Here is a 23,872-nt window from a genome sequence, read left to right as displayed (position 1 = left end):
AGCCTAATTGGTGAGCAATGGTAGGCTGCATTTGGTGGGCACTGGTGAGGCTGCATTGATTTCTTGTACCATGTCTGCAGTCTCTGACCATGTCTGCAGTCCCTGATCATCTCCTGTTCTATGTCTGCAGTCTCTGACCATCTCCTGTATTATGTCTGGGGGCTCTTTCTAAACAGACTCTCTAACAGAAGCCCTCTCTGTGTCCATTAGAGAGACCCCCCTCCAGGTTCAATTAGAGTACTCTGCTTCTCTTCCTGTATTTTGTTTATTGTTAAGAGATCATGGGAGGATCCCAGGGTAACAATGACTCCTTAGGGGAGCATCTCTGTGTTTGAGTCGTTGCCATAGAAACAATTGCAAAGGGGGAGGGGTTAGTAAGGTGACCATGCCCTTGTAGGGGTGCCAGAAATATTTCTGCACCCAGGCGCATATGACCCTAGGATCGGCCCTGCTGGAATCACACACACGTGCCTCGCGCCAGGAGGGCCCAGAGGTAAAGGACCCTGAAAAACAGCGTCTGCCCCTTAAGTACCCCTTCCCAGCATGCACCACTCCCACTGGGCTGCTGTAGAGAAGGGTCAATTAACACACCATGGTTCGCTAGAGTTCCAACACGGGCCTGAGGTGGTAACGCCACCTACAGGCAACAGGGCAAAACTTCTATCAAGCACAACCATAGCCAGAACAGAGGCTAATTTCAATGGAATTAGTAAAGTATGAGCCCAACTATAGGCTCAGACAACCCCTAAATTTATAATAGCGCCCCAGTCATTGGGAGCAGGGCGCTACATAAAAAAAAAAAACATTCCCCTCTGGCTGATCTATGTACATTACAAGGATTATAACAAACTCTGTTGCAGATTCCTACATTTTGGTATTCTGAAGAAATCCCTGTTTGTTCCATAGCTCCCAACTGTCCCTGATTGCGAGGGACTGTCCCTGATTTGGAGCAAAGTCTCTATGTCCCTCATCCTTCCTCATTTGTCCCTCTTTTTGGTCTGATCTATATAATTGTATATAAAATGCACTTTTTATCTATCAAAAAAGTGTTTTCCAGCACTAAACCTTTCATCTATTTTCTAAATTGCTGCATTTGTAAATTCCAAAAGCCAATATAAAGGAATAGTAGTGGTAAAAAAGCACTTGTGGGTTTAACCAATCTTATTTTTTTGTACAATTCTCCTTTAAGGGGATGTGACAAAGGGGTGTGTCCTATGCCTGCATACTTTTGCTGATAGGTGTCCCTCATTCCCATCTTAAAAAGTTGGGAGGTATGTTGTTCTTTTGTGCCTCTGTCCGTAGTGAGTCTAAAGGGTGTGGTTTCCTAATTATCAGTCAGCTGTGCACCTGCAGAGCACTAATGAGGAAAGCTGCTGGGCCTGCATCCCTTTAGACGTGTTCCTATTAGGAGTATCTCTCTAAAAATTACATTTGTGTTGGAGGGGATGCCTGAAATTTGACTTGTATCTCAGTGTAGACCTATGTGTACAGAACAGCTCCAGGTAGCCATATTGCAATGCATTTTCAGAAAATTACAGTGGCTGCAGATTGAAAAGGGAAGGTATTTTTTAATAACATTCAATTACAATAAGACTTGTGTCTCAATTGTATACGCTATATTATTATTTCTTTATTTATCCTTTAAGTTATAGTGGCAAGGAGAGCTCCGAGAGCTGATTGGAGGGAAGGAACACACCCCCTTCACACTTCACACAGGAACAGAGTTGAGGCTGTCAATCACAGGCTGTGTCCTCCCCATTTTACTCTTGGTGTCAGGAAAACTTGTCAAAAGTGACTCATGCAGGGCAATGAGGCATCGGACAGAAATTCCACTTATGCCGCGTACACACGACCGTTTTTTCAGTCGGAAAAAAATTCCGACCGTTTTTTCCAATGGAATTCTGCTCAAGCTGTCTTGACACACCAAATTCCGACCGTCAAAAACACGGTGACGTATAACACTACGACGAGCCTAGAAAAATGAAGTTCAATGCTTCCGAGCATGCATAAAATTGTTTCCGAGCATGCGTGTTTTTTTTCCGGCGGAATTCCGATAGAATTTTTTGTTCTCTTTCTAAGTCCGTCAGAATTTCCTATGGAAAAAGTCAGATGGGGCACACACACGGTCAGAATATCAGATTAAAAAATGTTGTCTGACTTTTTTCATCGCAAATTCCGACCGTGTGTACGCGGCATAAGTCTAGGCTCACACTGCAGGACGCTCAGGCTCACAGCATACACCATTTCAGGTCAGATTTCAGCCCGAATTTTTGGCTGAAATGGGACCTGAAACGGACCAAAAGATGCACAGGACTCCTGTGCAATTCGTACCAGAGCCGCTGCGGAGAAGTGTTAACCAGCTCCATAGAGAGCCGGTCATAATCTCCTGCTATCCAATTCGCAACAGTGTGAACCCAGCCTAAGCCCTCGTTCACACTGAACACGACTTTGAAATCGTGCAAGTTCATCACGATCTCAAAGCCTGCATTTTAGTCTGAATTTGGGGGTGGCTTGAAAGCCATCTGTGCGGGTTTATGCACAGATGTCTATTGAAATCGCCCCCAAAGTCGCCAAAAGTAGTGCAGGAACTACTTTTGGAAATCAGTGCGTCGCACCGATTGGGATGGTCACATTGCCGGCAATTGGCTCTGAATAGGCCTGTCAAATCGCATGTCACATTGCACCGATGTGAACGGGGGCTTGGTGCTCTGGATTGAGACAAGCACACACTATACAGGAATATGCTTTGTTCATATTTCATATCTGTGGTTCAAATGTGGTGTAGTGCTTAGCACTTCTACCTAGCAGCAAAGGGGTCGCTGGTTCGAACCACAACATCATCTGCCTAGAGTTTGCATGCTCTCCCTGTGCCTGTGTGGGATTCCTCCGGGTACTCCGGTTTCCTCCCACTCTCTAAAGACATGCTGGTAGGTTAATCGGATCCTGTCTAAAATTGGCCAAAGCGCGTTGGGACCCTTTCGGGTTAAGACCGCGCTATATCAAGATACCTCTCTCAACTCAACTACCACTTTAGGGTATATATACAGTATATATAAAGTAAAAACTTCCACACCCTTCCCATTTAAAAGATTTTTCTCAATTCCTGTGCTGGTAGCAACTTACAATGTAAGATTTTGCCTAATTTTCAGTCCCTGTGACAATGATAACCAGGACAGATAGAAGGAATCTTGCTAGCAGGGATACAAACAGCAAAAATGTTCTGCACTATCCACACCCTTTATAAAGAGGGCTGAGAAACAAAAGCATTTTGGGGTTTAAGGTGTAATTATCTAGGTAGAAGCAGCTTTAGGTAACGGTTTGGAAAAACACACAATAATTATACAGCTTTATATATTAGCAGGTTGCTAGGTTGGATATTTGAAATCAGATGCAAATGAACAGCATTTTAAATGCAAATTATAGACTAACAACTGCAACTATCCAGGCTACAGTTCCTAATCCCATAAGTGTCTAACAGGTCTTTAACCACTTCCATACCAGGTACTTACGCAGCTTCCCGCCCAAGCCAATTTTCAGCTTTCAGCACTGTCGCACTTTGAATGGCAATTGCGCGGTCATGCTACACTGTACCCAAACAAAATTGGCGTCCTTTTTTCCCCCACAAATAGAGCTTTCTTTTGGTGGTATTTGATCACCTCTGCGATTTTTTTTTTTTGCGCAACAACTAAAAAAAGGCTGAAAATTTGGAAAAAAAAATACGTTTTTATTTTTTTCTGTTAATTTTTTTGTAAATAAGTTTTCTCTTTCAATTACGGGCACTGATATGGCGGCACTAATGGGCACCGATGAGATGGCACTGATGGACATCGATGAGGTAGTACTGACGGGCACAGATGAGGTGGCACTGATTGGCGGCGCTGGTATGCGACACTGATGGGCACACATAGGCGGCACTGATGGGCACACATAGGCGGCACTGATGGGCACACAGGCGGCACTGATGGGCACACATAGGCGGCACTGATGGGCACACATAGGCAGCACTGATGGGCACACATAGGCGGCACTGATGGGCACACATAGGCGGCACAGATGGGCACTCATGGGCGGCACTGATGTATACTTATGGGTGGCACAGATGGGCACTGCTAGGTGGGCACTGGGCATGGATGGGCACTGTGGGGTGGCGCTGATGGACACTGGGGTGGCGCTGATGGACACTGGGGTGGCGCTGATGGACACTGGGGTGGCGCTGATGGACACTGGGGTGGCAGCACTGATTGTTGCCAGTCAGTGCCCATTTGTGGGCACTGACTGGCATCTTTTTTCTTTATGCTTTTTTTTTTTTTTTTTTTTTAACTTTTTTTTTTTCTGTTTTATTTATTTTTTTTTTGCCCACCCTGGTGGTCCAGGGTGGGCATCCCTGGTGGTCCAGTGTGGCGATCCGAGGGGGGGCTGCGCTGATAACCAATCAGCGCGAACCCCCCCTGTCAGGAGAGCCGCCGATCGGCTATCCTCTACTCGCGTCTGTCAGACGCGAGGAGGAAGAGCCATCAACGGCTCTTCCTGTTTACATCGTGATCAGCCGTGGTTGGACACGGCTGATCACGTGGTAAAGAGTCTCCGCCGGAGGCTCTTTACCGAGATCGGAGATGCAGGGTGTCAGACTGACACCCCGCATCACCGATCGCCGCGATGCGCGCCCCCACGGGCGCGCGCGGCATGAAATCCTGCAGGACGTTCTGGAACGTCCTGTCAGGATTTCATAACCACTTCCCGGACGTAAATCGGCCATAGGCCGGGCGGGAAGTGGTTAAACAACAGACATGACCGGCTTTATGGCCTCTTTCACATGGGCTTAGAGATGCGGTAAAATAACAAAGGTGGGTCAAATCGGCTATACAGTTAACCCGGGTCCAAAACTTGTTTCATGTGCGTTACCCAAACATCACCTCTGTTTTTTTCACAAGAAGAAGAGTAGTTAGGTTGTGGACATAGGTGTGCACAGCCTAATGGATTAGGGTGTGCACCCCAAAGCTCAAACACACATGCCTTTCTCTGCAGCTTCAGCTGCACTGGACAGTGAAAGAATGGAAAGTGCTCTGTGGCTTCCCATTCATTTACAAACTGAAGCATATTAAACACAGTTTGCTAGTCATCAGTTATGAATGGACACAGTGAGCTAGTGTATTCACTGTGTTTATTTAGAAAAGGAAGGGGCTGGCAAATTACATATTTACTAGCCCCTTCCCCTACTATCCATCCTGAAACATCCCCCACAGCAGCCAGGGGGAGAGGAGAAAAGGGAAGCCAGCAGCATTACAGAGCAGGGGGGTCAACATGGGGCAAAACCCAAGAAGTAGGGAGAATGGGCACTACACATAATAATTAGGGTGTGCCTAGGCACACCTGGCACACCCCCTGCGCACGCCTATGGTTGTGGAGTTGAGTTGAGTTGCACCTTGATATAGCGCGGTCATTTAACCCGTAGGATCCCGACGCTCGTTACAACCTAAGGTCTAACACACATTTATACTGTACATATACTAGGGCCAATTTAGACAGGATCCGATTAACCTACCAGCATTTATTTAGAGATAACCTTGAGCATCCTCATCTTCAGCGAAACTCCAAACTTGCGTTTAAATAAAAGTATAAAATTAAAGCGGAGTTCCACCCTAAAAATGAACTTTCTATTAACAGCTTGCCTTTAAAGTAAAAAAACAAAAATGTTTTACTCACTTCTATCTTGCTGTTACTACTGTAGGCGGATTTAGTAATCTGCCTAGTTACTGGTCCTAGGTGGTTCAACTTCCTGTCCTAAGACCCCATTGCCTCCTGGGAAATTATGACACTCATTTCCCAGGAGTCTCTGGGGATTACTGTGCCTAAAAAATCGCCCAGCATGCACCTCTCCCTGAAAACCAGGAAGAAAACTGGGCTTCACATGCCCACACATATGATGGATACGGCCACAACATGAGCTGGAGGATATAAGGCAAGTGTTTGCAATGATTTCTGGAACAGTTTGGGAGCTAATAATATGTTTTAGGGACTATTTAATGTGATTGATTTTGTAAAAAAAAAAAAATTATGCCCGGAACCCCCTTTAAAGGTATCATAAGCGCCAGGCCGGGGCCCGTGATGTGCGCACACTCTAAAGGTGGGTGCCGCACCTGGAACCAGGAACGGACGAAAGACCCCCGAAAAATGTCATCTGTCACAGAAATACCCTCCCCCAGCATGCCCCCCGAGGGAAACACTCCTCTAATTGGCTGCTGGGGCTCCGCCTGGACCCTTCTGGCGCCACCTGCCATCCAGAGATGAAACTACATCTCCAGAGCACAGGCTGACACCACAAGACAGCCCAGAACCGACAGGACCCAATTTAGCAAAACAACACGGATAACTCTCTCATCACCCGACTAAATTTGACATAGCACCTGTACTGAAAAGTACACAAGCGCTACATATATATATATATGTATATATATATATATATATATATATATATATATATATATGCTCCTGACTCTCAAAGATATAGAGTTAGGACTGCAGTACACTGGGGTGCCGTTGCAGCTATCCCTCTATCCACAGCCACCAACCCCATACTCTATCCACAGCCGCTATTTTGACAGCACACCGCCACCCTCTATTTATGCGTCCGGCCCCTTTTAGGACACCGGGCGCCTTAATTACAGCGCCAGGGATGTTTTTTTAAGCACCTGATTAGTGCCAGAGGCTTTAATATGCTTCAAAATAGAGTGGGCTTTGCAGAGCATTGCGCCAGGAGCCCACCCAGGTTTTACAACAGCAAATAATATTCTCTATTGAAACACTGATCCTCAATCCGGCCAATCAGAAGCAGGTCTGAGACCCGTATCTGTTTTCCAATTGGCTGAAAAGAGAAGAGTCCAAAGCTGATGCGATGCCCGTGGAGAGCAGGGGAAGGGTAAGCCGCCGAGTGAGAGAAGCAGCCGTTGATGCCTGAGAGAAGCGTTGTCCACCATAGATGGGGTAAGTGCCCAGACCCACCCGGCCTTTGGTGACAACAGTAATCAAGGCATAAAAAGAAAGTATAACTTTGCTCAGCAGGGGCACAGACAGCATTGGAAACTTGAAAAAACGATCTAACCCTTCTACGCTTCATCCAAATCGAAAAAAATAAATGGGGCTTTGGATAAACTTTAGCATGGCTAGCAGTTGGCAATGATTAGCATTGTTAGGCATTTCAAATGACTTCCTTCTTCAGCATCAGAGCCTGGCTGTTGTACTTCTAGGATTACGGTAGTAGTGTGTGTATATTACTGGGACAAGCTTCCTCCCATGTGAGTAAATGGGGCAGGAACGAGTGTTGTGGTTACTGATTCTATCACAACTGTATCTGTTTTAGCACTCTACTTATAACATCTTTTTTGTATTATATTCCGTCTGTTATGGCAGAAGTGAGAGATGATTTTTGGCCGCTGCAATATAATAAATAACAGGACCAGGATAAATAATAGATAATGAATTGCCTTTCAGTTTAAAACTTCTGTAATCCCCTTTAAAGGGAAATGATACTAATTCTGAAACCAGACCTACTGCTGCTCTTTTTATTGGCTCTGTGATATTTAATCCTGACACTAATGTTATGGTGGTGGGGGTGTCTTAAAGGGGAAACATACTCTTTATATGTTGCTTGTTATAGTTTGTATTATGTTTGGGAAATATACAAGTATGTATAGCCACATTTTTTTCCTTTTGTACTTTTGGATAGAGAAGTGAAGAGTTAGAACCCCTCTCAGACTTTAATGGCTGCCTGTATCCCAGTTGTGGAGATTCACCCTCTTTATTTGTCTTGGTGACAATAGTCATTAAAACAGAACGAGATGGGTGAGCCAACATTTTTTGAGTGGTCACCAGAATAAGAGGTGAAGGTAAATCTTTCAATGGGCAAATATATTCCAATGACAACTTTGTAGACATTTCCTCTCATTTCAAGGGACACTATTCTGTGCTCCTACTCCTGGACCTCTCTGCCGCCTTCGATACGGTTGACCACCGACTCCTCCTCAAAAAACTCCACAATTTTGGTCTCCGTGACTGTACTCTTCGCTGGTTCTCTACCTACTTATCCAACCGCACCTTCAGCGTTGCTTACAACTCTACTTCCTCCTCTCCTCTTCCATTCTCTGTTGGGGTCCCCCAAGGTTCTGTTCTTGGACCTCTCCTATTTTCTATCTACACCTCCTCCCTGGGTCAGCTGATAGCCTCCCACGGCTTCCAATACCATCTTTACGCTGATGACACTCAAATCTATTTCTCTACCCCTCAACTCGCCCCTTCATTCTCCTCACGTATCACTAATTTACTATCAGATATATCAGTTTGGATGTCGCACCACTTCCTCAAACTCAATCTATCCAAAACGGAACTTATCATTTTCCCTCCCCCACGTGCCTCTTCCCCTGATCTCTCTGTGAAAATTAATGGCACAACTATCAGCCCATCCCCACATGTCAAGATCCTAGGAGTAGTCCTGGACTCTGAACTGTCCTTCAAGCCTCACGTTCAATCACTGTCCAAATCCTGCCGCCTCAACCTTCGCAACATCTCCAAAATATGCCCCTTTCTGACCAATGACACCACAAAACTCTTAATTCACTCCCTGGTCATCTCTTGCCTCGATTACTGCAACTCCCTCCTCATTGGCTTACCTCTGCACACTCTAACCCCCCTTCAGTCCATCATGAATGCTGCTGCCAGACTCATCCATCTTACCAACCGTTCTGTCTCTGCTACTCCTCTCTGTCAATCCCTCCACTGGCTTCCGCTCACCCAACAAATTAAATTCAAACTACTAATGCAGCGTTCACACGGTCATTTTTCGGCATGAAAAAAAAATGAAATTTTTAAAAACGTCATTTAAAATCATCGTGTGTGGGCTTCACATAAATTTTCGGCTTCTGAAAAACGACAAAAAAAAAATTCGAACATGCTGCATTTTTTAATGTTGTTTTTTAAAATGTAATTTTTCGGGTTGTAAAAAATGATCGTGTGTGGGCTAAAACAACGTTTTAAACCCGCGCATGCCCAGAAGCGAGTTATGAGACGGGAGCGCTCGTTCTGGTAAAACTACTATTCATAATGGAGTAAGCACATTCATCACGCTGTAACAGACAAAAAAGCGCGAATCGTCTTTTACTAACACGGAATCAGCTAAAAGCAGCCCAAGGGCGAATAGAACTTCCCCTTCACAGTGCCGTCGTACGTGTTGTACGTCACTGCGCTTTGTTCATAATTTTACGAAAACGATGGTGTGTGGGCAACATCGTTTTTAATGATGAAGTTGGAAAAACGTCATTTTTTGGACATGCTGAAAAATGTAATTTTTTTTCATGCCGAGAAACGACCGTGTGTACGCGGCATAACAATTACCTACAAAGCCATCCACAACTCTGCCCCCAGCTACATCAATTACCTAGTTTCTAAATACCAACCTAATCGTTCTCTTCGTTCGTCTCAAGACCTTCTACTCTATAGCTCTCTCATCACCTGCTCCCATGCTCGTCTCCAGGACTTTTCCAGAGCCTCTCCAAGCCTATGGAATTCCTTACCCCAACCTCTCCGTCTATCTCCTTCTCTATTAGCTTTTAGAGGATCCCTGAAAACCCTCCTATTCAGAGAAGCCTATCCTACCCACACCTAACAACTGTATTTTATGATCATCCCCCACAGCTAACTAGCCTTTGTTCTACTTCACCCTCCCTTCTAGATTGTAAGCTCTAACGAGCAGGGCCCTCTGATCCCTCCTGTGTTGATTTGTATTGTGACTGTACTGTCTTCCCTGATGTAAAGGGCTGCGCAAACTGTTGGCGCTATATAAATCCTGTAATAATAATAATAATTTCCTTCTGCATCTTTGGGGCAGGGAGTGAAGGGAAGATCTCCCCAACTGGGCATGAATGCACACAATGAATATCTTCTCGCTACAGCAAAAAGAACTGACAGCTCAGGAGGAGCCGCTGTACTTACTATCCAATGTTAGTGCAACAATCTCCCCTGCTGTGCTATTGTGTACTGACAGGGGAACCACGGAGCCCATGGAATACTTGCGGTCATACCCCTTTGACAGAAGCGGACCGAACAGACCAACTGCAGTACACACGTGCCGAAGTTGCCCCCCGGCATTTGGTCCTTGTGCACTAGACTTAAGTCATGCAGCAAGAGTCCCCACTCAGGCTATCAAAGTCCAGTTAGTTGGATGCCGCTGACCAGTGAAGGTTCAGGCTGAGGAAAGATCTGTCCAGACCCAAAGTATAATGCAAAACCGAAAAAGGGAGCCCGACCGCCGCAAAAACCTCACCCAACCCGAGTGGTAAACTAGTAAAAGCAGCCCCAGCTCAATTCATCCAGACCACAAATCCTTGGTTATGGAGTTGTGGTCTGGATGAATCGAGCTGGGGCTGCTTTTACTTGTTTACCATTCTGGCTGGGTGAGGTGTGTGGCTGTCAGGCTACCTTTTTCTGTTTTGCAATAACTTTTTGATGTTTGATTCGATTTTCTAAATTCTGAGTTTGTTGTTAATGAAATACCATTGGTTAACTTCATTGTACCAGGACTAGAAAGTCGGTTGACATGATAATTGGCAACAAAAATATACTTGGAATGTACGGCTGAACAGTATAAGTGTATGTAATTGCTCAGTTGCACTGGGTGAAAAAAGCAGTAGCTGGCATGATCTAATTATGAATGTCAGCCAGTTTAGTGCACAACAGCTCTGAAAGTGAAGCAACATATGCAGGAAAATCTAAAGTTTTTTTTAGGGTATATTTACATCTCTATGTCCGTTTTCATGTGTACTTATTTGTCTGCAATAGCCATCTCTTTGCTTACCTTAAACAAGCTTTAGTTTCTTCAACAGTGTCTCCTGTGACCATATATACTGTAATGCAGGGGTAGCAATGGCGACCCTAGGGGGAGCCAGAGGGGGCCCTGACCCCCCCAACATTATGCTGTGCCCCACCATGTGCCCCCCCCAAACATTTTTTTATTTTTTTTGCATTTGTTGTATTTTGCTCGGGCCCGCCGCTGGAGTAACAGTCTCTCCTGAGAGGTAGAGCCTCCCCAGTCAGCTCTGCGGGGCATTCCACCCCCCTCCCCCTCCCTCTGCTCGCTGACACTGCATAATGCGAGCGCTCACACAACCACAGCCGCCCGATCTGCGAGTTGCAGAAAGGACTCCATGAGCACTGTGGGGGCCCAAGCCTTCATCTCAGTTACTGAAAAAACAGACTGATTTCTCCCGTCCTTAGGACAGGAGAACCAGTCTGTAAATTCTGAGAGTGGTGACTGCATGCTGAGCCGAGTATCAGTCTATGACACACTTTTACAGCCCAGCGAGGCCAGCCATCACTCTCCTCACATACGAGCAGGGAGGAATACAGCTCCTCCTCCTCCTTTCCGCCCACACTATCCCGGTGTGCTGTATCTGAAGAGAGGGGATATGTGGGCGGGAAATATGAAAATCAGCAGCATTCCTGGCTGTGTGTGAATAATGCCTGAGATTCTAGCCTTGACCGTGGGTAAGTGTGTGCACTGCAGACTGCAGTACACTGTAATCACTGAACTGCATTATCTCCATCTCTTCTCTCCCCCATCTGTCTCCCTCCCCCTCTCCTGTTCTTTCCAGACATTCACTTTCAGTTAGGCAGATAATATACGGTGCAAATTTCTTTCCTGCATCCATAGATTGCAGGAAAGAAACTTGCATGATTCCCCCATCAACACAGACAGTGCTGACAGGGGAATATCCCTCCTGCCCAGCAATTGTATTCTCCCGACAAACAGTGATTATCACTAGTGATATTCATAAGAAAATCTGCCCTTTTTTGGTTCAAATCTCAGCCAGTTCCTGCTGAAACAACTGAGATTTAAACTGTCTATGGTTGGTCTTAGCTCTTAGGCAGCCCATACATTGATCACTTTTTTTCATTCAACTATTAGGTTGAATGAAAAAAAAAGGAAATGATCCAATTCCCCCATCTACACATTATAGGTGGATGGGGGAATCCTCCCAGTGTGGACCAGTGCTGGAACAACCAGAGTTGCTGTCCTGTCCCGGCTTATCACAGCGCTGGTCTCTGTCTCCATCGCAGCGATCAGCATGTCAACAGAGAAGGTTTTACAGCATTACTGCTGCTAGATGACCAGCTGGGGGCTCGGCTCTCTATAACCAATAGTGCCAGCCTTCCCCTGCATGCACCCATAATGTCACCAGCACTAGGTCCTAATACACTGCCGCCGCTGCCAATGAGACAGATGCCAGACCAGCGCTGTCAATAGCAGGGACAGGACAGCTGGGGAACCCCACAGTGGCAGAACACCAGGGCCCGGTGGCAAGACAACCTTTGCAACCCTGAGAGTTCTCCCACTGCTTTGGACCCTTATATTTTGTTGGTGTGCTGGTGACATATATCTCTTGTTTTCTGCCACCCTGGGGGGCCCCAGTATAGTAGGAAGGGAGCTCACTGCAGAACATGTGAAAGGGCCCGTTGTGGGATTGTAGTAAAGGGCCCCAGGATATATATATATATATATAAAATTGCATTTTATAGTTGGCCCCCCTACTTTTGTTCCTGTACCCCCATGTGCCCCCCCTAAATATGAAAGCTGGAGAAGCCACTGAGGGGCGGACTGACCATTGAGGCACTCGGGCACTGCCTGAGGGCCCCATGCCACTAGGGGGCCCCATCAGGGTTGCCAGGCTCAGTAAAATCAGGGACAGTATGTAAAAATCTGTGGTTTTTTTACATCTGTCCCTGATATGTCCAAAATCGACATGCTTTTGATGTGAAAATCCTGAGATTTTAGCTGCCCCACCTCTCCTGGCTTGGTCTCCTGGCTTGGTGGCCATCTGTAAGCCCGGGGGCCCCATAATCTTTTATTGCCCGGGGGCCCCATGAGTTGTTAGTCCGCCCCTGCTGTAATGTCATCATTATAGGTGAAACAAAGCTTGTGACCCAGTCTTTCCATGTCATATGACTGTCCACCGCTACTCTCTGTCTATTTTTTAGAGCAACCGGTCATGTAACAGCCCCTAATAGTTCTTTTGCAGCCCCACTAGGTACCAACACAGCTACCGGAAGGCTTACATTGAGTCCCATGCTGTTAGTGACCCAGGTCACAATGTAATGCAAAACACTCTTCGATATAAGTAATGAATAACGCTGAATAATATTATGCCACCATAGAAGCCCAAAATCTAAACTTAAACACCTGTGTAATGGGAGCAAAGTAAATGGTCGCTGTAAATGGTGTCAGCTGTAGTGTGGCTCCTCCTACTCTCCTGATTGTACTCTGCGCCTTTACTGAGGAATGGACCACCTCCAGGTACAACTTCTTCATTTTAATCATTGATATACTGTATATGTCCCAAGATGGGAGCTCTGTTAGACTAGAGTGGACCCTGGACTTTGTTCTCAGACAGCCAGGCTTCTGAATATTTATGAAAGAATGAAAAACAATGAATGGCGCCCTGTGGAATCAGGGAACAAACATAGTATAAGATGCTCCTTTAAGAGTGAACAAGTCACTGAAATCTGCAAAAAATATATTAAAGGTGCTAGTGATGTTCAATAAAACATACAGAATTTATTTAAAATATAAATATACATAGTATAGCAAGCTAGAAGAATGTGATGAATCCCAACACCAAAATGTGATGCTCAAAAAACTTCTAGTTCTTCACCATGAGTGCTCAATAGATGGGTGGCCACTCACCAGAAAATGATGACCCCTTTTTACAGGAAGGTCAAAAAGAGCTTCTGGAATACCAATTGATTTCACTGACAGCCCAATTCCACTCCACTGGCCCCTCGAGATGAAACTAGGATGGGAAAAATGACTTCACAAGAGAGAGACACAGAGGAAGGTCTCATAGTGTAGTAATTTTATTAGGGTAAAGAATGACAACAACAAATAGCGATTACACTCACATGTTACAGTGCCTATTCAGGCACCAGGTGTAATCAGCGTGTGCAAGTCGGCTAGTCCATGATGGATGGTGTGTAGTCTGCATCTCCCCTAATGCCTCGTACACACGACCCGTTTTCCCGGCAGGAAAACTGCCATGGGAACTTTTGGCCGAGAATCCTGGCCGTGTGTATGCTCCGTCACAGTTTTCCCGACAGGAAAACTGCAGGGAAAAAAAAGAGAACATGTTTTCTTTTTTCCCACTGGGATTCCCGGGCTGACTTTTTGCCGTCGGGAAAACCGGTCGTGTGTATGCTTTTCCGAGGGGAAGAAATCGTGCATGCTCAGAATCAAGTATGAGACGGGAGCGCTCTTTCTGGTAAAACTAGCGTCCGTAATGGAGATATCACATTCGTCACGCTGTACCGGACTGAAAAGCACGAAGGCCGAAAAGCGCGAATCGTCTCTCACCAAATTTTTACTAACACGAGGATCAGCAAAAGCAGCCCAAAGGGTGGCGCAGTTTGAATGGATCTTCCTCTTTATAGTCCCATCGTATGTGGTGTACGTCACCGCGCTTTGGACGGGCTGTATTTGGCCTGAAGGTGTGTATGCAAGGCAGGCTTGAGAGGAATCCACAGGAAAACACAGTTTTTTTTCCTGCTGAGAAAAACGGTCGTGTGTACAGGGCATCAGGGCAAAGCCTGAATGGGATGTAGGTTCAGGACCTGGAATGGTGGATCCTCTACTCTGACATATGTTTCACTGTGTTGGTGTCTTCAGGCCTGCCTCCCCAGGGATTGGTGGAAACCCCGTAAATATTCAGACTGAAACATAGCTCCCAACTGTCCCTCATTTCGAGGGATTGTCCCTGATTTGGACCAAAGTCACTCTGTCCTTCTTACAGTACCTCCTCATTTGTCCCTCATTTTGGTCTGATCTATTCAATTGTATATTAAACGCACTATTTACCTATCAAAAAGTGTTTCCCAGTGCTAAACTTTTCATCCAATTTCTAAATTGCTTAATTTGTAAATTTCAAAAGCCAGCATTAAAGGTAGTAGTGGTAAAAAAAAAAAAAAGGACTTAAAGGATTTACCAAATCATTTTCTTTGTATAATTCTCTTTGTACCTCAATACAAGGCACTTACACCCCCTTCCTGTCCAATCCATTTTTCAGCTTTCAGCGCGGTCACACTTTGAATGAGGTTACAAGGCAATATGGGTGTAATGCAAGATGGAGTGATAGGCGCTAGACACTATTTGAATGCAAAAGAGATTTATTGTCTCTTAACAGAACTGTGGGAGAACGGGTTAGGGCCAGGACACCCTTAAGTAGATGCAATGATAATTGTCAGACTCCGAGACTTCTATAGGTAGACAGCTATACAGTGGAAGGCCTCCAGCCGGATACCACTTCTGTATAGGTAGAACCGTTGTCTCCTATGGTAACAATCTTGTAACAGTCACTAGCGGTAGTTGTACTTAACTATTGGTAACACAGAATAATTCTCCTCGCCCTCTACAGTCTCTCACTGTAGGTCTTCACTCACTGAACTCCCAGTCTCTCACTAGACTCTCAGACCCAATCGCCACTGGATCACCTAAGCTCTTTCACTTCCATAACTCAGTATCTTCCTCAAGCGTCACCCATGCTTCCCTGCTTGGTCCCTTGCTTGGCACTCACAGATGCTCCTCAAGTGTCACCTTTTTGCTGTCCCACTGGGTCCCTGGCTTGGCACTTGCTGAAGTTTTCCCACTTCTTTACCATCCCCGGCTGGTGAAAAGGCTGCTCTGGTACTGATTCAAGCTTACTCACAGTGGTCTTCGGTAACAAGGTGGATGATCCCTTAGTAGCGACATCTTCCCTCCATCTTACCTCCGACCACAACTGGTTCCCTGTCCGGCAGAATCGATTCTCTTGGTTCGACACCAGTCCTGCAGTCCCAACCCTGCGCTGCTTTTCTTGCTTCTGGATAGGCCCTCAGACAGCCTAGCAGCCATATGTCCCCGGGATAGGCCTCAGGATTCTGGCCTAGCAGCCTGGGGCAGCATAACACAGGTCCACCCAGACAGCCATTGAGGTGGCACAGAATCCCGATTACCCAACTCCACCCAAATAAATAGGCTCTCTCAGCAGGCCAAGGGGCTTAAAGAAATTCCTTCCCATTGACTAAGACAACCCATGCATTCATAACCTGACCTTGCTAAGCCCTTGCCTATCTAATGCCTGGCAAACCAAATTTACTAGCAACCCTGCCTAAACACCAGGGTGCTACACTTCTCTTTGTAAAAGAACCCAATCACGTGCAAGGAAAAAAAACAAATTTTTTGCTTGCACATGATTTGATTTGATCATGATTTGATCATGGAAGTCAGCAGAGCTTTTGCTCATTTACTAAGCTCTGGAGCAACTGCTCTTTGCACAGTGTATTTGCCTTTAGTAAATCAACCCCTGTGTCTAGTCCCACTAGGGATATTCAGTCTCCCAAGCGTTCCTTATCACCAATGGCATCAGGAATAAAAGGGAAAAAGCTATATTTTTGGGTTGCCACCAGGAATAGAAGGGAAATCTTACAATGGGTACACCTGTTCACGTCACTAACTAGTGGTAATTGATCCTTGGTGATGCTAAGATCAGCACTGAGGTTAGCACTGCTCTCTGTATCAATACATTGTTTGGGCAGGGTGTCATGGAGATATGCCTTCAAGGTGCAGGCCCATGATACCCTACACCAGTGATGGCGAACCTTGGCACCCCAGATGTTTTATAACTACATTTCCCATAATGCTTATGCACTCTGCAGTGCAGTTGAGCATCATGGGAAATGTAGTTTCAAAACAGCTGGGGTGCCAAGGTTCACCATCACTGCCCTACACTCTCAGTAAGTACCCAGTCTTTTGGAGGAAGTCTTGCTGGTCATCATTCAGCCCAGAAGACTGAGGCCATCTTGTGGTGGAGAAGAAGTACAGTGGGGGACAGTTACCTATTTGTTTTTTAATACTGTTTGGGGGCTTATTAATTTTTCAAAATGCATGAACTTTCTATATTCTACTGGTTTTTAAGGGTTTTATTCTAGTTACTTTGGTTTCCTCTCCCAATTCAGGAACATTCTATTACAATAAATCTTTGTACCCAAACAGTCCCTACATCCATGGGCTTGTGTAGGAAAACAGAGCATGCATTGAGATGCATTTAGCTGGTATTTGAAATGCCTTGGAGTCCATTCAGAGTTCTTTCTGATCTCCTTCTGACCTGCAATTGACTTCCTTCTAAGCTGAACTAAGCTGCTTCAATCCGTATTTGCATTCTTTTGGACTTGAATAGAAAAGCAGTTCTAACAGGCAAAAGCCCATGTAATGGGCCCTATAATTGTGGTAGGATATTTAGGATATTTTGTAGGGCAAGGACTAATGGAATGGCCTATGTACTCTGTAAGGGGCTGTTGAATTTGATAAGGTTATATAAACTGATAAAATACATATGGCTCAATCCAAAAAGCTACTGCAATAGGAGAGGGCTACTTTTTTTTATTATGATTATTTAAATAATTTTTAGTAAAACTATATTTGAAAATTACACTCACATGGCTAAAATAAGGATGGTTATCAAGCCTGTTGTAACACAATCACAGAGGAAACATAGGTATCTGCTGCACAGAAAGACTTTACAGTTGGGTACAGAGCTGAGTCACACAGGCAAAGGGAATTAGCCATTACTTTTAACACAGAAAAGCTGGAGGGAGAGAATGCTAATGGTTTGTGTGCTAAAAATAATACCCTGTTTTTCTACTTTAATTAACAGGTCAGTTCACCTAAAATGGGTGAATTATATGTGAATGTCGGTGGTCTAAATCATCCACTGGCCTCTTAGGCCGCGTACACACGGTCGATCCATCCGATGAGAATGGTCCGACTGACCGTTTTCATCGGTTCACCGCTGAAGTAGACTGATGGTCTGATGTGCGTACACACCATCATTCCAAAAACCGTTCGGGTCAGAATGCGGTGACGTAAAACACACGACGTGCTGAAAAAAACGAAGTTCAATGCTTCCAAGCATGCGTCGACTTGATTCTGAGCATGCGCGGGTTTTGAACCGATGCTTTTGTCTACTAACCATCGGTTTGAACCTATCAATCAGCGGTCCATCGGTTCGATTTTAAAGCAAGTTCTCTAATTTTTGTCCGAAGGACAAAAGACCAATGGGGCGTACACACGGACGGTTTGGACCAATGAAACTGAACTTCGGTCCGTTTTCATCAGTTTGGACCGATGGTGTGTACGCGGCCTTAAAGTTGTGTTCAAAAGTTTGCACACTCTGGCATAAATCGTTTGCATTGAAAATATGACTGATCATGCCACAAAACTGTCTTAAATTTAGGGATGGTGATCATATGAAACCATTTATTATCACATAGTTGTTTGGCTCCTTTTGAAATAATAATGAAATCACCCATATAGCCCTGATCAAAAGTTTACGTACCCTGGAATGTTTGGCCTTGGTACAGACACACAAATTGACAATTAAAGGTTAATTTCCCACATCTGTGCCCGTTTAAATTGCAATAAGTGTCTGTGTATAAATAGTCAATGAGTTTGTTAGCTCTCACGTGGATGCACTGAGCAGGCTAGATGCTGAGAAATGGGAAGCAGAAAAGAACTGTGAAAAGACCTGCATAACAAGGTAATGGAACTTTATAAAGATGGAAACTGATTTAAAAAGATATCAAAGCCTTGAAAAATGACAATCAGTGCTGTTCAATAATTTATTAAGAAGTGGAAAACTGGAGAATCTCGTGATACCAAGCCAGGGTCAGGTAGACCAAGAAAGATTGCAGCCACAACTGCCAAAAGCATTGTTCAGTATACAAAGAAAAACATACAGGAAACCTCAGGAGCAATACAGGCTGCTCTAGAAAACGATGGTGTGGTTGTTTCAAGGAGCACAATACAACGATACTTGAGAAAAAATTAGCTGCATGGTTGATTCACCAGAAAGAAGCCTTTACTGCGCCAATGCCACAAAAAAGCCTGGTTACAATATATTTTGACATGTCTCACAGCTTCTGAGACACTGAAATCTGGAGTAGCTTTTTTCCCCTACAAATGGTAGGTTTTCCTGGCAGGAAATCTGCCATGAGAGCTGTGGGCGGGGAACCTGGCCGTGTGTATGCTCCCCCGCAGGCTTTACCCATAGGAAAACTGCCGGGTTAAAAACCACTGGGAATCCCGGCGGGAAAAAGGGAAACATGTTCTAATTTTTCCCCCTGCGATTCCCGGCGGTTTTCCTATCGGGAAAACTGCCATGGAGCATACACACGCCCAAAAGCTATCACGGCAGTTTTCCCGACGGGAAAACTGGTCGTGTGTACGAGGCAATAGTCATGTTTCTTGGGCTCATTTGCACTTATTTGGCCTGTTGTTGTACATTAAGTCACAGGCTAACATGCCTTGCCCTTTCATTATGAATTGGCTGGCAATGCACTGCAACAGACCCATCAATGTACACTGATGCTCTTCAGTGTATCACAACATACCGCAGGGCACCACACACCGCATGGTAATTGGGATGTGCTGCCGTGCATTGGCAGCTACTGTACAGTGCTCCGGGGAGCCATTCACAACAAATAATAGCAAGCAATGCATGTAGAGACGCACATTTGTTTCTACAAAGTATAGGTGTAAATGGGCTTTAAAGCTGATGCATGCCCAAAAATAATGTTTGTAAATTTATACAGTAAAAATAGGTTACCTTTCAAAGAAGTGTGCCCCATCTCTGGCTACTCCAGTGTTGGTTAAAACTCTTACCCGCAGTCTCCAAAGGGCAGAGAACGTCCAGCACTGAGAGTTGTAGTTATGGCTGAGGTACAGATATCAACAGAGGTTTAAATCAGTGGGAAGAATTATGCCCCTTCATTCGTTTTAGTAAAGGGAATAGTGCGCTTTCATTGGTGTCAGTGGGAGGAATAGTGCCCAACTGTTTATATCAGAGGGAAGAATAATGCCCCATCATTAATGTCAGTAGAACATATAGTGCCCCATCATTGGTGTAACTAGTGGGAGGAACAGTGCCAATTGTTTATAGCAGTGGGTAGAATTATGCCACATTGTTAGTGTTAGTAGAAGGATCTTATTGTTGGTGTTGGTGGTGGAAGGAATGGTGCCTCATTATTGGTGTCAGTGGACGGGGCATCCTGCAGTTTGGAGGCCACTACTGTAGAGGAATGATTGCACTTAGTGGTGGACAGTGAAACAGTTGTGACATTGAGCTACATTGCTTGAACAATTGGAATGCCAAACAAATGTAAGGAATATAACCTGATTTCCGAAGAACAATTGTTTTCTTTTTTGAGTGTTGTCATGATTCGAATCTTCATTGGATGAGAGGAAAATGTGTTCTATCTGTGGCTAGACATACTCTTGAGAGAGAATCAGAGTAGCATAGCAGCTGTACATTTCCACTGAGCACAAAAGCCAGTCTGTGTTTGTAATGAGCAGATTTGTCTCTTTCATCCACATACTGTATATTTTTATCATCTATACATATGTGTAATGACAGCAGTCTAGCTTTCACTGTCTCCCAGCTATAAGTGGGGGATTTTGAAAAGCATCCCCAAAGCAAGTGAGATTTCAAACTCTATACAACCAGCTTTATTTTATTTCAGCACCAGGGAAATATTTTGAGCATTTGCAGCACAATTTAGGTAGCTTGTTCAAGACATGAACTGGGGAATACCAACAGGCAGGGCGGAGTCCACAGGTGGGTGTCCTCCAAACAACACCCAAATAGATATATAAAATAGAAAAATAGCCGGCAACTCCAATCCGTAAGAAATATTTATTGGCACATATAGGAAAACAAAAGAGCAAACGCGTTTCGGCTAAAGAGCCTTGGTCACTGCATAGCCTGTCCAGTTGTAACTATGCAATCAAAATCCCTTTCTAGTAGAATTAACATTGTATCCACATCCAAAAAATACAGTTGTGAAATACACCTTTGTGAAATCAGCTGCCCCTTTCTATAAAGAACGGTCATGGCAGCAGGGCCACTGATAAGGCAGTACAGCCAGCCCACCTGTACTGGGCTTGGGACCCATCAGTTTACTATGCTTCAGTTTGTGAATGAACAGGAAGCCTCATAGTGCTTCCTATTTATTCAGCTGTGCAGCTAAGGCTTCAGAGAAAGGGACTGATAAATCTACGTCCTCGGTCACTTTCAACCGGGGAAAGGGGGCCTTATCACGTAGGTTGTACGGGGCCCTGTGATTTTTAACAACAGCCTTGCATGGCAGTGCCTGCTTTCCCCTGATTACTCCAGGATCTTATTAACACCTAGTACAAGAAAAACAGTCAGGGTAAAAGTGGGTATTACCCGTGTCAACAGACCCTGGCCAAGGCTTGGAAAATATCCAGAATCCCCATCAGTAAATTCAAATCTCATATGCATCAATGTTTGTTTTATGATAAATTGACTGCAATACAATCTGATAGTCTGCCAAAGTTCCATACTATATTGGACCCCTAGGTAACGCACTAGTTGCCCTCAACCTTTGATCATTCTTTACTGAATGTGTAATCTCGGATGTCTAAAATTTGGAACCCCGTGTGCACAACTTCCATTTCCCCCTCATCCCCTTTCCTTTCAATCTTTCTTTTTTTCTTTCTCCCTTTCTTCTATATTTTATGAGTCCTTCACATCCCCACTCCCCCACCATTAATGCACAATCCCCCAACCAGTTCTAACACAGATAGTAAAGATAACTTGCCCCAAATTTGTGGCAGTGTTGAGTCTGTTAACTTGCAGCACATTCTCACTGGCAAGTTGTACACTTGCAGAGCATCTTGAAGCACACGTTCTTGTTACAACTTTTCCAATTTGTAGCAAATTTGCTTGGAAAGTCTCTAGCAAGAGCAAAGTTGTAGTGGTAAGTCTACAGCAGGAGCTCTGCAAATTTACAACATAAGGATTCAGTCACAGTGACCCCTGTGGTGGGATGACTATTGCACAACATAACTGAGACAGAACTCACAGCAGACTTGCAGAATGTATGCAAAGAAAGTTGATCTGGAGTCATACAATGCAGACGTGCTGCAATTTGGCAAAAACAAAAATAACTTGTGAAGCCTGATAAGTCTAGCAATAGCTTAGCAAGTCATTTTCAATGTGGGAAACTTGTCTGTCTCGAGCCCGTAAGCTCCACCCTATGTACTGTAAGTACTACATTGCGGTCTCTTATACATAAGGCTGCAGCAATTCTCTTTAAACCTTCATGTCCCAATCTGCATTTCTTTCTTTGAATTTGTGTGGAGTGGATTTGAACAACCTTAGAGTTTTATTGTATTTTCAGTTTTTATTTTTTTGGATAAAAGCTTATTTTTATTGCGAATTGGATTATGGAGCCAGTTCACATAGCTTCGCAGCAGCTCCTGTGGAAATTGCAAAGGAGTCCCGTGCCACTTTTGGTCCTTTTCAGGTCCTTTTCAGCCCAAAATTTCGGTCTGAAATCAGACCTGAAACGGTGAATGGAGAAGCACCAGACTCCTACTGTGAGCAGCTGCGTTCTCCAGTGTGAACCCAGCCTAAAGGAAGGTTATGTTGTACCTACCTACCTGTAACAAACACATTCTCATATACCATACATATATAGTATCTCACAAAAGTGAGTACACTCCTAACATTTTTTTAAAATAATTTTATTTATATCTTTATATTTTTTCATGTGACAACATTGAAGAAATTACACGTTGCCACAATGTAAAGTGATGAGTGTACAGCTTGTATAACAGTGTAAATTTGCTGTCCCCTCATAATAACTCAACACACATTCATTAATGTCTAAACCGCTGGCAACGAAAGTGAAAATGTCCAAATTTGGCCCAATTAGCCATTTTCCCTCCCTGGTGACATGGGACTCATTAGTGTTACAATGTCTCAGGTGTGAATTGGAAGCAGGTGTGTTAAATTTGAAGTTATCGCTCTCTCTATTCCATACTGGTCACTGGAAGTTCAACATGACACCTCATGGCAAAGAACTTTCTGAAGATCTGAAAAAAATGAATTGTTGCTCTACATAAAGATGGCCTAGGCTATAAGAAGATTGCCAAGACCCTGAAACTGAGCTGCAACACGTTGGCCAAGACCATACAGCAGTTTAACAGGACAGGTTCCACTCAAAACAGGCTTCGCCAGGGTCGACCAAAGAATTTGAGTGCACATGCTCAGCGTTATATTCAGAGGTTGTCTTTGGAAAATAGACGTATTAGTGCTGCCAGCATTGCTGCAGAGGTTGAAGAGGTGGGAGGGGGGGGGGGTCAGCCTGTCACTGCTCAGACCATATGTTGCACGCTGCATCAAATTGGTCTGCATGGCTGTCATCCCAGAAGGAAGCCTCTTATAAAGATGATGCACAAGAAAGCCTGCAAACAGTTTGCTGAAGACAAGCAGACTAAGGACATGGATTACTGGAACCATGTCCTGTGGTCTGATGAGACCAAGATAAACTTATTTGGTTCAGATGGTGTCAAGCATGTGTGACGACAACCAGGTGAGAAGTACAAAGACAAGTGTGTCTTGCCTACAGTCAAGCATGGTGGTGGGAGTGTCAGGGTCTGAGGCTGCTTCAGTGCTGCCGGCACTGGGGAGCTACAGTTCATTGAGGGAACCATGAATGCCAATGTACTAAGGTATACTGAAGTAGAGCATGATCCCCTCCCTTCGGAGACTGGGCTGCAGGGTAGTATTCCAACATAATAACAACCCCAAACACACCTCCAAGACAACCACTGCCTTGCTAAAGAAGCTGAGGGTAAAGGTGATGGACTGGCTATCACCTTGCATGTCCCCAGACCTAAAGCCTATTGAGCATCTGTGGGGCATCCTCAAATGGAAGGTGGAGGAGCGCAAGGTCTCTAACATCCACCAGCTCAGTGATATCATCGTAGAGGAGT

The sequence above is a fragment of the Rana temporaria genome, chromosome 3 (assembly GCF_905171775.1).
Source record: "Rana temporaria chromosome 3, aRanTem1.1, whole genome shotgun sequence".
NCBI lineage: Eukaryota > Metazoa > Chordata > Amphibia > Anura > Ranidae > Rana > Rana temporaria.
This window is presented reverse-complemented; position numbering follows the sequence as displayed.